This window comes from Ranitomeya variabilis, chromosome 3, assembly GCF_051348905.1.
Source record: "Ranitomeya variabilis isolate aRanVar5 chromosome 3, aRanVar5.hap1, whole genome shotgun sequence".
NCBI lineage: Eukaryota > Metazoa > Chordata > Amphibia > Anura > Dendrobatidae > Ranitomeya > Ranitomeya variabilis.
The window spans coordinates 786019880-786039443 of record NC_135234.1 but is presented as its reverse complement, the minus strand read 5'-3'; the positions used below and the strand labels follow the sequence as shown (position 1 = coordinate 786039443).

At 47.7% G+C, this 19564-nt stretch overlaps 1 protein-coding gene across 2 annotated transcripts in view; it reads right to left on the bottom strand.

The window, feature by feature from the left end:
• The window catches only part of LOC143817525 (uncharacterized), a 157411-nt gene extending 138522 nt beyond the window's left edge, over nucleotides 1-18889 (bottom strand). Inside the window, exon 1 of one of the 2 annotated variants that reach the window (XM_077299007.1) lies at nucleotides 18839-18889. The gene's annotated coding sequence lies outside the window, so the exon portion shown is untranslated. Of the gene's footprint in view, nucleotides 1-18825 lie in introns of both variants that reach the window. The other variant, XM_077299006.1, reaches the window with a different exon arrangement.
• Between the last annotated feature and the right edge of the window lie 675 nt (nucleotides 18890-19564).

Genomic DNA, 19564 nt, shown 5'->3' with positions numbered 1-19564 from the left:
CGGCATCTCCCCCTCTATATATACGGCATCTCCTCCTCTATATACGACATCTCTCCTCTATATACGGCATCTCCCCCTCTATATACGACATCTCCCCTCTATATACGACATCTCCCCCTCTATATATACGGCATCTCCCCCTCTATATACGGCATCTCCCCCTATATACGACATCTCCATCTATATACGGCATCTCCCCCTCTATATATACGGCATCTCCCCCTCTATATACGACATCTCCCCCTCTATATACGACATCTCTCCTCTATATACGGCATCTCCCCCTCTATATACGACATCTCCCCTCTATATACGACATCTCCCCTCTATATACGACATCTCCCCTCTATATACAACATCTCCCCCTCTATATACAACATCTCCCCTCTATATACGACATCTCCCCTCTATATACGACATCTCCCCTCTATATACGACATCTCCCCTCTATATACGACATCTCCCCTCTATATACAACATCTCCCCTCTATATACAGCATCTCCCACTCTATATACGGCATCTCCACTCTATATACGACATCTCCTTCTATATACGACATCTCCCCCTCTATATACGACATCTCCCCTCTATATACGACATCTCCCCCTCTATATATACGGCATCTCCCCCTCTATATACGACATCTCCCCCTATATACGACATCTCCTTCTATATACGGCATCTCCCCCTCTATATATACGGCATCTCCCCCTCTATATACGGCATCTCCCCCTCTATATACGGCATCTCCCTCTATATACGGCATCTCCCCTCTATATACGACATCTCCTTCTATATACGACATCTCCCCCTCTATATACGACATCTCCCCCTCTATATACGACATCTCCCCCTCTATATACGACATCTCCCCCTCTATATACGACATCTCCCCTCTATATACGGCATCTCCCCTCTATATACGGCATCTCCCCTCTATATACGACATCTCCCCCTCTATATACGGCATCTCCCCTCTATATACGACATCTCCCCCTCTATATACGACATCTCCTCCTCTATATACGGCATCTCCCTCTCTATATACGGCATCTCCCCCTCTATATACGGCATCTCCCCCTCTATATACGGCATCTCCCCCTATATACGGCATCTCCCCCTCTATATACGACATCTCCCCTCTATATACGACATCTCTCCTCTATATACGACATCTCCCCCTCTATATACGACATCTCCCCCTCTATATACGACATCTCCCCCTCTATATACGGCATCTCCCCCTCTATATACGGCATCTCCCCCTCTATATACGGCATCTCCCCTCTATATACGACATCTCCCCCTCTATATATACGGCATCTCCCCCTCTATATACGACATCTCCCCCTCTATATACGACATCTCCCCTCTATATACGGCATCTCCCCTCTATATACGACATCTCCCCTCTATATACGACATCTCCCCTCTATATACGGCATCTCCCCCTCTATATATACGGCATCTCCCCCTCTATATACGGCATCTCCCCTCTATATACGGCATCTCCCCCTCTATATACGACATCTCCCCTCTATATACGACATCTCCCCCTCTATATACGGCATCTCCCCTCTATATACGGCATCTCCCCCTCTATATACGGCATCTCCCCCTCTATATACGGCATCTCCCCCTCTATATACGGCATCTCCCCCTCTATATACGGCATCTCCCCCTCTATATACGGCATCTCCCCCTCTATATACGACATCTCCCCCTCTATATACGACATCTCCCCCTCTATATACGGCATCTCCCCTCTATATACGGCATCTCCCCTCTATATACGACATCTCCCCTCTATATACGGCATCTCCCCCTCTATATACGACATCTCCCCCTCTACATACGACATCTCCCCCTCTATATACGGCATCTCCCTCTATATACGGCATCTCCCTCTCTATATACGACATCTCCCCTCTATATACGGCATCTCCCCCTCTATATACGACATCTCCCCCTCTATATACGACATCTCCCCTCTATATACGACATCTCCCCCTCTATATACGGCATCTCCCCTCTATATACGACATCTCCCCCTCTATATACGACATCTCCCCCTCGATATACGACATCTCCCCTCTATATACGACATCTCCCCTCTATATACGACATCTCCCCCTCTATATACGGCATCTCCCCCTCTATATACGGCATCTCCCCCTCTATATACGACATCTCCCCCTCTATATACGGCATCTCCCTCTCTATATACGGCATCTCCCCCTCTATATACGACATCTCTCCCTCTATATACGACATCTCCCCTCTATATACGACATCTCCCCCTCTATATACGGCATCTCCCCCTCTATATACGGCATCTCCCCCTCTATATACGACATCTCCCCTCTATATACGGCATCTCCCCTCTATATACGACATCTCTCCTCTATATACGACATCTCCCCCTCTATATACGGCATCTCCCCTCTATATACGGCATCTCCCCCTCTATATACGACATCTCCCCTCTATATACGACATCTCCCCTCTATATACGACATCTCCCCCTCTATATATACGGCATCTCCCCCTCTATATACGGCATCTCCCCCTATATACGACATCTCCTTCTATATACGGCATCTCCCCCTCTATATACGACATCTCCCCTCTATATACGACATCTCCCCCTCTATATATACGGCATCTCCCCCTCTATATACGGCATCTCCCCCTATATACGACATCTCCATCTATATACGGCATCTCCCCCTCTATATATACGGCATCTCCCCCTCTATATACGACATCTCCCCCTCTATATACGACATCTCTCCTCTATATACGGCATCTCCCCCTCTATATACGACATCTCCCCTCTATATACGACATCTCCCCCTCTATATACGGCATCTCCCCCTCTATATACGGCATCTCCATCTATATACGGCATCTCCCCCTCTATATATACGGCATCTCCCCCTCTATATATACGGCATCTCCCCCTCTATATACGACATCTCCCCCTCTATATACGACATCTCTCCTCTATATACGACATCTCCCCTCTATATACGACATCTCCCCTCTATATACGACATCTCCCCTCTATATACGACATCTCCCCTCTATATACGACATCTCCATCTATATACGGCATCTCCCCCTCTATATATACGACATCTCCCCCTCTATATACGACATCTCCCCTCTATATACAGCATCTCCCCCTCTATATACAACATCTCCCCCTCTATATACGACATCTCCTTCTATATACGACATCTCCCCCTCTATATACGACATCTCCCCTCTATATACGACATCTCCCCCTCTATATATACGGCATCTCCCCCTCTATATACGGCATCTCCCCCTATATACGACATCTCCTTCTATATACGGCATCTCCCCCTCTATATATACGGCATCTCCCCCTCTATATACGGCATCTCCCCCTCTATATACGGCATCTCCCCCTCTATATACGGCATCTCCCCTCTATATACGGCATCTCCCCCTATATACGACATCTCCTTCTATATACGACATCTCCCCCTCTATATACGACATCTCCCCCTCTATATACGACATCTCCCCCTCTATATACGACATCTCCCCCTCTATATACGACATCTCCCCTCTATATACGGCATCTCCCCTCTATATACGGCATCTCCCCTCTATATACGGCATCTCCCCCTCTATATACGGCATCTCCCCTCTATATACGACATCTCCCCCTCTATATACGACATCTCCCCCTCTATATACGGCATCTCCCTCTCTATATACGGCATCTCCCCCTCTATATACGGCATCTCCCCCTCTATATACGGCATCTCCCCCTATATACGGCATCTCCCCCTCTATATACGACATCTCCCCTCTATATACGACATCTCTCCTCTATATACGACATCTCCCCCTCTATATACGGCATCTCCCCCTCTATATACGGCATCTCCCCCTCTATATACGGCATCTCCCCTCTATATACGACATCTCCCCCTCTATATATACGGCATCTCCCCCTCTATATACGACATCTCCCCCTCTATATACGACATCTCCCCTCTATATACGACATCTCCCCTCTATATACGACATCTCCCCCTCTATATATACGGCATCTCCCCCTCTATATACGGCATCTCCCCTCTATATACGGCATCTCCCCCTCTATATACGACATCTCCCCTCTATATACGACATCTCCCCCTCTATATACGGCATCTCCCCTCTATATACGGCATCTCCTCTCTATATACGGCATCTCCCCCTCTATATACGGCATCTCCCCCTCTATATACGGCATCTCCCCCTCTATATACGACATCTCCCCCTCTATATACGACATCTCCCCCTCTATATACGACATCTCCCCTCTATATACGGCATCACCCCCTCTATATACGACAGCTCCCCCTCTATATACGACATCTCCCCCTCTATATACGGCATCTCCCTCTATATACGGCATCTCCCTCTCTATATACGGCATCTCCCCTCTATATACGACATCTCCCCTCTATATGCGACATCTCCCCCTCTATATATACGGCATCTCCCCCTCTATATACGGCATCTCCATCTATATACGGCATCTCCCCCTCTATATATACGGCATCTCCCCCTCTATATATACGGCATCTCCCCCTCTATATACGACATCTCCCCCTCTATATACGACATCTCTCCTCTATATACGACATCTCCCCTCTATATACGACATCTCCCCTCTATATACGACATCTCCCCTCTATATACGACATCTCCCCTCTATATACGACATCTCCATCTATATACGGCATCTCCCCCTCTATATATACGACATCTCCCCCTCTATATACGACATCTCCCCTCTATATACAGCATCTCCCCCTCTATATACAACATCTCCCCCTCTATATACGACATCTCCTTCTATATACGACATCTCCCCCTCTATATACGACATCTCCCCTCTATATACGACATCTCCCCCTCTATATATACGGCATCTCCCCCTCTATATACGGCATCTCCCCCTATATACGACATCTCCTTCTATATACGGCATCTCCCCCTCTATATATACGGCATCTCCCCCTCTATATACGGCATCTCCCCCTCTATATACGGCATCTCCCCCTCTATATACGGCATCTCCCCCTCTATATACGGCATCTCCCCCTCTATATACGGCATCTCCCCCTCTATATACGGCATCTCCCCCTCTATATACGACATCTCCACTCTATATACGACATCTCCCCCTCTATATACGGCATCTCCCCCTCTATATACGGCATCTCCCCCTCTATATACGGCATCTCCCCCTCTATATACGGCATCTCCCCCTCTATATACGGCATCTCCCCCTCTATATACGGCATCTCCCCCTCTATATACGGCATCTCCCCCTCTATATACGGCATCTCCCCCTCTATATACGGCATCTCCCCCTCTATATACGGCATCTCCCCCTCTATATACGGCATCTCCCCCTCTATATACGGCATCTCCCCCTCTATATACGACATCTCCACTCTATATACGACATCTCCCCCTCTATATACGGCATCTCCCCTCTATATATACGACATCTCCCCCTCTATATACGGCATCTCCCCCTCTATATACGGCATCTCCCCCTCTATATACGACATCTCCCCCTCTATATACGACATCTCCCCCTCTATATACGACATCTCCCCCTCTATATACGACATCTCCCCCTCTATATACGGCATCTCCCCCTCTATATACGGCATCTCCCCCTCTATATACGACATCTCCCCCTCTATATACGACATCTCCCCCTCTATATACGACATCTCCCCCTCTATATACGGCATCTCCCCCTCTATATATACGGCATCTCCCCCTCTATATACGACATCTCCCCTCTATATACGACATCTCCCCCTCTATATACGACATCTCCCCTCTATATACGGCATCTCCCCTCTATATACGGCATCTCCCCTCTATATACGGCATCTCCCCCTCTATATACGACATCTCCCCCTCTATATACGACATCTCCCCTCTATATACGGCATCTCCCCCTCTATATACGGCATCTCCCCCTCTATATACGGCATCTCCCCCTATATACGACATCTCCTTCTATATACGGCATCTCCCCCTCTATATACGACATCTCCCCTCTATATACGACATCTCCCCCTCTATATATACGGCATCTCCCCCTCTATATACGGCATCTCCCCCTATATACGACATCTCCTTCTATATACGACATCTCCCCCTCTATATACGACATCTCCCCCTCTATATACGACATCTCCCCCTCTATATACGGCATCTCCCCTCTATATACGACATCTCCCCCTCTATATACGACATCTCCCCTCTATATACGGCATCTCCCCTCTATATACGACATCTCCCCTCTATATACGACATCTCCCCTCTATATACGGCATCTCCCCTCTATATACGGCATCTCCCCCTCTATATACGGCATCTCCCCCTCTATATACGACATCTCCCCCTCTATATACGACATCTCCCCCTCTATATACGGCATCTCCCCTCTATATACGGCATCTCCCCCTCTATATACGACATCTCCCCCTCTATATACGGCATCTCCCCTCTATATACGGCATCTCCCCCTCTATATACGACATCTCCCCCTCTATATACGACATCTCCCCTCTATATACGACATCTCCCCTCTATATACGACATCTCCCCCTCTATATACGACATCTCCCCCTCTATATACGGCATCTCCCCTCTATATACGACATCTCCCCCTCTATATACGGCATCTCCCCCTCTATATACGGCATCTCCCCCTCTATATACGGCATCTCCCCCTCTATATACGACATCTCCACTCTATATACGACATCTCCCCCTCTATATACGGCATATCCCCTCTATATATACGACATCTCCCCCTCTATATACGGCATCTCCCCCTCTATATACGGCATCTCCCCCTCTATATACGACATCTCCCCCTCTATACACGACATCTCCCCCTCTATATACGGCATCTCCCCCTCTATATACGGCATCTCCCCCTCTATATACGGCATCTCCCCCTCTATATACGACATCTCCCCCTCTATATACGACATCTCCCCCTCTATATACGACATCTCCCCCTCTATATACGACATCTCCCCCTCTATATACGGCATCTCCCCCTCTATATATACGGCATCTCCCCCTCTATATACGACATCTCCCCTCTATATACGACATCTCCCCCTCTATATACGACATCTCCCCTCTATATACGGCATCTCCCCTCTATATACGACATCTCCCCCTATATACGACATCTCCTTCTATATACGGCATCTCCCCCTCTATATACATCTCCCCTCTATATACGACATCTCCCCCTCTATATATACGGCATCCCCCCCTCTATATACGGCATCTCCCCCTATATACGACATCTCCTTCTATATACGGCATCTCCCCCTCTATATATACGGCATCTCCCCCTCTATATACGACATCTCCCCCTCTATATACGACATCTCCCCTCTATATACGGCATCTCCCCTCTATATACGACATCTCTCCTCTATATACGACATCTCCCCCTCTATATACGGCATCTCCCCTCTATATACGGCATCTCCGCCTCTATATACGACATCTCCCCTCTATATACGACATCTCCCCTCTATATACGACATCTCCCCCTCTATATATACGGCATCTCCCCCTCTATATACGGCATCTCCCCCTATATACGACATCTCCTTCTATATACGGCATCTCCCCCTCTATATACGACATCTCCCCTCTATATACGACATCTCCACCTCTATATATACGGCATCTCCCCCTCTATATACGGCATCTCCCCCTATATACGACATCTCCATCTATATACGGCATCTCCCCCTCTATATATACGGCATCTCCTCCTCTATATACGACATCTCTCCTCTATATACGGCATCTCCCCCTCTATATACGACATCTCCCCTCTATATACGACATCTCCCCCTCTATATACGGCATCTCCCCCTATATACGACATCTCCATCTATATACGGCATCTCCCCCTCTATATATACGGCATCTCCCCCTCTATATACGACATCTCCCCCTCTATATACGACATCTCTCCTCTATATACGGCATCTCCCCCTCTATATACGACATCTCCCCTCTATATACGACATCTCCCCTCTATATACGACATCTCCCCTCTATATACGACATCTCCCCTCTATATACAACATCTCCCCCTCTATATACAACATCTCCCCTCTATATACGACATCTCCCCTCTATATACGACATCTCCCCTCTATATACGACATCTCCCCTCTATATACGACATCTCCCCTCTATATACAACATCTCCCCTCTATATACAGCATCTCCCACTCTATATACGGCATCTCCACTCTATATACGACATCTCCTTCTATATACGACATCTCCCCCTCTATATACGACATCTCCCCTCTATATACGACATCTCCCCCTCTATATATACGGCATCTCCCCCTCTATATACGACATCTCCCCCTATATACGACATCTCCTTCTATATACGGCATCTCCCCCTCTATATATACGGCATCTCCCCCTCTATATACGGCATCTCCCCCTCTATATACGGCATCTCCCTCTATATACGGCATCTCCCCTCTATATACGACATCTCCTTCTATATACGACATCTCCCCCTCTATATACGACATCTCCCCCTCTATATACGACATCTCCCCCTCTATATACGACATCTCCCCCTCTATATACGACATCTCCCCTCTATATACGGCATCTCCCCTCTATATACGGCATCTCCCCTCTATATACGACATCTCCCCCTCTATATACGGCATCTCCCCTCTATATACGACATCTCCCCCTCTATATACGACATCTCCTCCTCTATATACGGCATCTCCCTCTCTATATACGGCATCTCCCCCTCTATATACGGCATCTCCCCCTCTATATACGGCATCTCCCCCTATATACGGCATCTCCCCCTCTATATACGACATCTCCCCTCTATATACGACATCTCTCCTCTATATACGACATCTCCCCCTCTATATACGACATCTCCCCCTCTATATACGACATCTCCCCCTCTATATACGGCATCTCCCCCTCTATATACGGCATCTCCCCCTCTATATACGGCATCTCCCCTCTATATACGACATCTCCCCCTCTATATATACGGCATCTCCCCCTCTATATACGACATCTCCCCCTCTATATACGACATCTCCCCTCTATATACGGCATCTCCCCTCTATATACGACATCTCCCCTCTATATACGACATCTCCCCTCTATATACGGCATCTCCCCCTCTATATATACGGCATCTCCCCCTCTATATACGGCATCTCCCCTCTATATACGGCATCTCCCCCTCTATATACGACATCTCCCCTCTATATACGACATCTCCCCCTCTATATACGGCATCTCCCCTCTATATACGGCATCTCCCCCTCTATATACGGCATCTCCCCCTCTATATACGGCATCTCCCCCTCTATATACGGCATCTCCCCCTCTATATACGGCATCTCCCCCTCTATATACGGCATCTCCCCCTCTATATACGACATCTCCCCCTCTATATACGACATCTCCCCCTCTATATACGGCATCTCCCCTCTATATACGGCATCTCCCCTCTATATACGACATCTCCCCTCTATATACGGCATCTCCCCCTCTATATACGACATCTCCCCCTCTACATACGACATCTCCCCCTCTATATACGGCATCTCCCTCTATATACGGCATCTCCCTCTCTATATACGACATCTCCCCTCTATATACGGCATCTCCCCCTCTATATACGACATCTCCCCCTCTATATACGACATCTCCCCTCTATATACGACATCTCCCCCTCTATATACGGCATCTCCCCTCTATATACGACATCTCCCCCTCTATATACGACATCTCCCCCTCGATATACGACATCTCCCCTCTATATACGACATCTCCCCTCTATATACGACATCTCCCCCTCTATATACGGCATCTCCCCCTCTATATACGGCATCTCCCCCTCTATATACGACATCTCCCCCTCTATATACGACATCTCCCCTCTATATACGACATCTCCCTCTATATACGACATCTCCCCTCTATATACAACATCTCCCCCTCTATATACAACATCTCCCCTCTATATACGACATCTCCCCTCTATATACGACATCTCCCCTCTATATACGACATCTCCCCCTATATACGACATCTCCTTCTATATACGGCATCTCCCCCTCTATATACATCTCCCCTCTATATACGACATCTCCCCCTCTATATATACGGCATCCCCCCCTCTATATACGGCATCTCCCCCTATATACGACATCTCCTTCTATATACGGCATCTCCCCCTCTATATATACGGCATCTCCCCCTCTATATACGACATCTCCCCCTCTATATACGACATCTCCCCTCTATATACGGCATCTCCCCTCTATATACGACATCTCTCCTCTATATACGACATCTCCCCCTCTATATACGGCATCTCCCCTCTATATACGGCATCTCCGCCTCTATATACGACATCTCCCCTCTATATACGACATCTCCCCTCTATATACGACATCTCCCCCTCTATATATACGGCATCTCCCCCTCTATATACGGCATCTCCCCCTATATACGACATCTCCTTCTATATACGGCATCTCCCCCTCTATATACGACATCTCCCCTCTATATACGACATCTCCACCTCTATATATACGGCATCTCCCCCTCTATATACGGCATCTCCCCCTATATACGACATCTCCATCTATATACGGCATCTCCCCCTCTATATATACGGCATCTCCTCCTCTATATACGACATCTCTCCTCTATATACGGCATCTCCCCCTCTATATACGACATCTCCCCTCTATATACGACATCTCCCCCTCTATATACGGCATCTCCCCCTATATACGACATCTCCATCTATATACGGCATCTCCCCCTCTATATATACGGCATCTCCCCCTCTATATACGACATCTCCCCCTCTATATACGACATCTCTCCTCTATATACGGCATCTCCCCCTCTATATACGACATCTCCCCTCTATATACGACATCTCCCCTCTATATACGACATCTCCCCTCTATATACGACATCTCCCCTCTATATACAACATCTCCCCCTCTATATACAACATCTCCCCTCTATATACGACATCTCCCCTCTATATACGACATCTCCCCTCTATATACGACATCTCCCCTCTATATACGACATCTCCCCTCTATATACAACATCTCCCCTCTATATACAGCATCTCCCACTCTATATACGGCATCTCCACTCTATATACGACATCTCCTTCTATATACGACATCTCCCCCTCTATATACGACATCTCCCCTCTATATACGACATCTCCCCCTCTATATATACGGCATCTCCCCCTCTATATACGACATCTCCCCCTATATACGACATCTCCTTCTATATACGGCATCTCCCCCTCTATATATACGGCATCTCCCCCTCTATATACGGCATCTCCCCCTCTATATACGGCATCTCCCTCTATATACGGCATCTCCCCTCTATATACGACATCTCCTTCTATATACGACATCTCCCCCTCTATATACGACATCTCCCCCTCTATATACGACATCTCCCCCTCTATATACGACATCTCCCCCTCTATATACGACATCTCCCCTCTATATACGGCATCTCCCCTCTATATACGGCATCTCCCCTCTATATACGACATCTCCCCCTCTATATACGGCATCTCCCCTCTATATACGACATCTCCCCCTCTATATACGACATCTCCTCCTCTATATACGGCATCTCCCTCTCTATATACGGCATCTCCCCCTCTATATACGGCATCTCCCCCTCTATATACGGCATCTCCCCCTATATACGGCATCTCCCCCTCTATATACGACATCTCCCCTCTATATACGACATCTCTCCTCTATATACGACATCTCCCCCTCTATATACGACATCTCCCCCTCTATATACGACATCTCCCCCTCTATATACGGCATCTCCCCCTCTATATACGGCATCTCCCCCTCTATATACGGCATCTCCCCTCTATATACGACATCTCCCCCTCTATATATACGGCATCTCCCCCTCTATATACGACATCTCCCCCTCTATATACGACATCTCCCCTCTATATACGGCATCTCCCCTCTATATACGACATCTCCCCTCTATATACGACATCTCCCCTCTATATACGGCATCTCCCCCTCTATATATACGGCATCTCCCCCTCTATATACGGCATCTCCCCTCTATATACGGCATCTCCCCCTCTATATACGACATCTCCCCTCTATATACGACATCTCCCCCTCTATATACGGCATCTCCCCTCTATATACGGCATCTCCCCCTCTATATACGGCATCTCCCCCTCTATATACGGCATCTCCCCCTCTATATACGGCATCTCCCCCTCTATATACGGCATCTCCCCCTCTATATACGGCATCTCCCCCTCTATATACGACATCTCCCCCTCTATATACGACATCTCCCCCTCTATATACGGCATCTCCCCTCTATATACGGCATCTCCCCTCTATATACGACATCTCCCCTCTATATACGGCATCTCCCCCTCTATATACGACATCTCCCCCTCTACATACGACATCTCCCCCTCTATATACGGCATCTCCCTCTATATACGGCATCTCCCTCTCTATATACGACATCTCCCCTCTATATACGGCATCTCCCCCTCTATATACGACATCTCCCCCTCTATATACGACATCTCCCCTCTATATACGACATCTCCCCCTCTATATACGGCATCTCCCCTCTATATACGACATCTCCCCCTCTATATACGACATCTCCCCCTCGATATACGACATCTCCCCTCTATATACGACATCTCCCCTCTATATACGACATCTCCCCCTCTATATACGACATCTCCCCTCTATATACGGCATCTCCCTCTCTATATACGACATCTCCCCCTCTATATACGGCATCTCCCTCTCTATATACGGCATCTCCCCCTCTATATACGACATCTCTCCCTCTATATACGACATCTCCCCTCTATATACGACATCTCCCCCTCTATATACGGCATCTCCCCCTCTATATACGGCATCTCCCCCTCTATATACGACATCTCCCCTCTATATACGGCATCTCCCCTCTATATACGACATCTCTCCTCTATATACGACATCTCCCCCTCTATATACGGCATCTCCCCTCTATATACGGCATCTCCCCCTCTATATACGACATCTCCCCTCTATATACGACATCTCCCCTCTATATACGACATCTCCCCCTCTATATATACGGCATCTCCCCCTCTATATACGGCATCTCCCCCTATATACGACATCTCCTTCTATATACGGCATCTCCCCCTCTATATACGACATCTCCCCTCTATATACGACATCTCCCCCTCTATATATACGGCATCTCCCCCTCTATATACGGCATCTCCCCCTATATACGACATCTCCATCTATATACGGCATCTCCCCCTCTATATATACGGCATCTCCCCCTCTATATACGACATCTCCCCCTCTATATACGACATCTCTCCTCTATATACGGCATCTCCCCCTCTATATACGACATCTCCCCTCTATATACGACATCTCCCCCTCTATATATACGGCATCTCCCCCTCTATATACGGCATCTCCCCCTCTATATATACGGCATCTCCCCCTCTATATATACGGCATCTCCCCCTCTATATACGACATCTCCCCCTCTATATACGACATCTCTCCTCTATATACGACATCTCCCCTCTATATACGACATCTCCCCTCTATATACGACATCTCCCCTCTATATACGACATCTCCCCTCTATATACGACATCTCCATCTATATACGGCATCTCCCCCTCTATATATACGACATCTCCCCCTCTATATACGACATCTCCCCTCTATATACAGCATCTCCCCCTCTATATACAACATCTCCCCCTCTATATACGACATCTCCTTCTATATACGACATCTCCCCCTCTATATACGACATCTCCCCTCTATATACGACATCTCCCCCTCTATATATACGGCATCTCCCCCTCTATATACGGCATCTCCCCCTATATACGACATCTCCTTCTATATACGGCATCTCCCCCTCTATATATACGGCATCTCCCCCTCTATATACGGCATCTCCCCCTCTATATACGGCATCTCCCCCTCTATATACGGCATCTCCCCTCTATATACGGCATCTCCCCCTATATACGACATCTCCTTCTATATACGACATCTCCCCCTCTATATACGACATCTCCCCCTCTATATACGACATCTCCCCCTCTATATACGACATCTCCCCCTCTATATACGACATCTCCCCTCTATATACGGCATCTCCCCTCTATATACGGCATCTCCCCTCTATATACGGCATCTCCCCCTCTATATACGGCATCTCCCCTCTATATACGACATCTCCCCCTCTATATACGACATCTCCCCCTCTATATACGGCATCTCCCTCTCTATATACGGCATCTCCCCCTCTATATACGGCATCTCCCCCTCTATATACGGCATCTCCCCCTATATACGGCATCTCCCCCTCTATATACGACATCTCCCCTCTATATACGACATCTCTCCTCTATATACGACATCTCCCCCTCTATATACGGCATCTCCCCCTCTATATACGGCATCTCCCCCTCTATATACGGCATCTCCCCTCTATATACGACATCTCCCCCTCTATATATACGGCATCTCCCCCTCTATATACGACATCTCCCCCTCTATATACGACATCTCCCCTCTATATACGACATCTCCCCTCTATATACGACATCTCCCCCTCTATATATACGGCATCTCCCCCTCTATATACGGCATCTCCCCTCTATATACGGCATCTCCCCCTCTATATACGACATCTCCCCTCTATATACGACATCTCCCCCTCTATATACGGCATCTCCCCTCTATATACGGCATCTCCTCTCTATATACGGCATCTCCCCCTCTATATACGGCATCTCCCCCTCTATATACGGCATCTCCCCCTCTATATACGACATCTCCCCCTCTATATACGACATCTCCCCCTCTATATACGACATCTCCCCTCTATATACGGCATCACCCCCTCTATATACGACAGCTCCCCCTCTATATACGACATCTCCCCCTCTATATACGGCATCTCCCTCTATATACGGCATCTCCCTCTCTATATACGGCATCTCCCCTCTATATACGACATCTCCCCTCTATATGCGACATCTCCCCCTCTATATATACGGCATCTCCCCCTCTATATACGGCATCTCCATCTATATACGGCATCTCCCCCTCTATATATACGGCATCTCCCCCTCTATATATACGGCATCTCCCCCTCTATATACGACATCTCCCCCTCTATATACGACATCTCTCCTCTATATATGACATCTCCCCTCTATATACGACATCTCCCCTCTATATACGACATCTCCCCTCTATATACGACATCTCCCCTCTATATACGACATCTCCATCTATATACGGCATCTCCCCCTCTATATATACGACATCTCCCCCTCTATATACGACATCTCCCCTCTATATACAGCATCTCCCCCTCTATATACAACATCTCCCCCTCTATATACGACATCTCCTTCTATATACGACATCTCCCCCTCTATATACGACATCTCCCCTCTATATACGACATCTCCCCCTCTATATATACGGCATCTCCCCCTCTATATACGGCATCTCCCCCTATATACGACATCTCCTTCTATATACGGCATCTCCCCCTCTATATATACGGCATCTCCCCCTCTATATACGGCATCTCCCCCTCTATATACGGCATCTCCCCCTCTATATACGGCATCTCCCCCTCTATATACGGCATCTCCCCCTCTATATACGGCATCTCCCCTCTATATACGGCATCTCCCCCTATATACGACATCTCCTTCTATATACGACATCTCCCCCTCTATATACGACATCTCCCCCTCTATATACGACATCTCCCCCTCTATATACGACATCTCCCCCTCTATATACGACATCTCCCCTCTATATACGGCATCTCCCCTCTATATACGGCATCTCCCCTCTATATACGACATCTCCCCCTCTATATACGGCATCTCCCCTCTATATACGACATCTCCCCCTCTATATACGACATCTCCCCCTCTATATACGGCATCTCCCTCTCTATATACGGCATCTCCCCCTCTATATACGGCATCTCCCCCTCTATATACGGCATCTCCCCCTATATACGGCATCTCCCCCTCTATATACGACATCTCCCCTCTATATACGACATCTCCCCCTCTATATACGGCATCTCCCCCTCTATATACGGCATCTCCCCCTCTATATACGGCATCTCCCCTCTATATACGACATCTCCCCCTCTATATATACGGCATCTCCCCCTCTATATACGACATCTCCCCCTCTATATACGACATCTCCCCTCTATATACGACATCTCCCCTCTATATACGACATCTCCCCTCTATATACGACATCTCCCCCTCTATATATGACATCTCCCCCTCTATATACGACATCTCCCCCTCTATATACGACATCTCCCCCTCTATATACGACATCTCCCCTCTATATACGGCATCTCCCCCTCTATATACGGCATCTCCCCCTCTATATACGGCATCTCCCCCTCTATATACGGCATCTCCCTCTCTATATACGGCATCTCCCTCTCTATATACGGCATCTCCTCCTCTATATACGGCATCTCCCCCTCTATATACGGCATCTCCCCCTCTATATACGGCATCTCCCCCTCTATATACGGCATCTCCCCCTCTATATACGGCATCTCCCCCTCTATATACGGCATCTCCCCTCTATATACGGCATCTCCCCCTATATACGACATCTCCTTCTATATACGACATCTCCCCCTCTATATACGGCATCTCCCCTCTATATACGGCATCTCCCCCTCTATATACGGCATCTCCCCCTCTATATACGGCATCTCCCCCTCTATATACGGCATCTCCCCCTCTATATACGGCATCTCCCTCTCTATATACGGCATCTCCCCCTCTATATACGGCATCTCCCCCTCTATATACGGCATCTCCCCCTATATACGGCATCTCCCCCTCTATATACGACATCTCCCCTCTATATACGACATCTCCCCCTCTATATACGGCATCTCCCCCTCTATATACGGCATCTCCCCCTCTATATACGGCATCTCCCCTCTATATACGACATCTCCCCCTCTATATATACGGCATCTCCCCCTCTATATACGACATCTCCCCCTCTATATACGACATCTCCCCTCTATATACGACATCTCCCCTCTATATACGACATCTCCCCTCTATATACGACATCTCCCCCTCTATATATGACATCTCCCCCTCTATATACGACATCTCCCCCTCTATATACGACATCTCCCCCTCTATATACGACATCTCCCCTCTATATACGGCATCTCCCCCTCTATATACGGCATCTCCCCCTCTATATACGGCATCTCCCCCTCTATATACGGCATCTCCCTCTCTATATACGGCATCTCCCTCTCTATATACGGCATCTCCTCCTCTATATACGGCATCTCCCCCTCTATATACGACATCTCCTTCTATATACGACATCTCCCCTCTATATACGGCATCTCCCTCTCTATATACGGCATCTCCTCCTCTATATACGGCATCTCCCCCTCTATATACGGCATCTCCCCCTCTATATACGGCATCTCCTCCTCTATATACGGCATCTCCCCCTCTATATACGGCATCTCCCCTCTATATACGGCATCTCCCCCTCTATATACGGCATCTCCCTCTCTATATACGACATCTCCCCCTCTATATACGACATCTCCCCTCTATATACGACATCTCCCCATCTATATACGGCATCTCCCCCTCTATATACGGCATCTCCCCCTCTATATACGGCATCTCCTCCTCTATATACGGCATCTCCCCCTCTATATACGGCATCTCCCCCTCTATATACGACATCTCCCCCTCTATATACGACATCTCCCCTCTATATACGACATCTCCCCTCTATATACGGCATCTCCCCTCTATATACGGCATCTCCCTCTCTATATACGGCATCTCCCCCTCTATATACGGCATCTCCCTCTCTATATATGACATCTCCCCCTCTATATACGGCATCTCCCCCTCTATATACGACATCTCCCCCTCTATATACGGCATCTCCCCCTCTATATACGGCATCTCCCCCTCTATATACGACATCTCCCCCTCTATATACGGCATCTCCCCCTCTATATACGACATCTCCCCCTCTATATACGGCATCTCCCCCTCTATATACGACATCTCCCCCTCTATATACGACATCTCCCCCTCTATATATACGGCATCTCCCCCTCTATATACGGCATCTCCCCCTCTATATACGACATCTCCCCCTCTATATACGGCATCTCCCCCTCTATATACGACATCTCCCCCTCTATATACGACATCTCCCCCTCTATATATACGGCATCTCCCCCTCTATATACGGCATCTCCCCCTCTATATATACGGCATCTCCCCCTCTATATACGACATCTCCACTCTATATACGACATCTCCCCTCTATATACGACATCTCCCCTCTATATACGGCATCTCCCCCTCTATATATACGGCATCTCCCCCTCTATATACGGCATCTCCCCCTCTATATACGACATCTCCCCCTCTATATACGGCATCTCCCCTCTATATACGACATCTCCCCCTCTATATACGGCATCTCCCCCTATATACGACATCTCCTCCTCTATATACAGTTCTTTCTTTCTCTCTGTCACACACATACATTTCTGCTTTACCTCTCTGCTCCTCCTCCTCCAGATCATGTGACTAATCTCACATCACTTCCTAATTCTGCTTTGTATAAACTTTATTTAAAATCGACACAGGACAAGCTGCAGGGAGGGACAACTGTGTACAGAGCTGTATGATCCCCCAGTGTCACCATCTCCAGTGTACGGTGTATATATACGTGTGTGTACAGAGCTGTATGATCCTCCAGTATCACCATCTCCAGTGTACGGTGTATATATATACGTGTGTGTACAGAGCTGTATGATCCTCCAGTGTCACCATCTCCAGTGTACGGTGTATATACACGTGTGTGTACAGAGCTGTATGATCCCCAGTGTCACATCTCCAGTGTACGGTGTATATATACGTGTGTGTACAGAGCTGTATGATCCCCCAGTGTCACATCTCCAGTGTACGGTGTATATACACGTGTGTGTACAGAGCTGTATGATCCCCAGTGTCACATCTCCAGTGTACGGTGTATATATACATATGTGTGTGTACAGAGCTGTATGATCCCCCAGTGTCACCATCTCCAGTGTACGGTGTATATATACGTGTGTGTACAGAGCTGTATGATCCCCCAGTGTCACATCTCCAGTGTACGGTGTATATATACGTGTGTGTACAGAGCTGTATGATCCCCCAGTGTCACATCTCCAGTGTACGGTGTATATATATGTGTGTGTACAGAGCTGTATGATCCCCCAGTGTCACCATCTCCAGTGTAC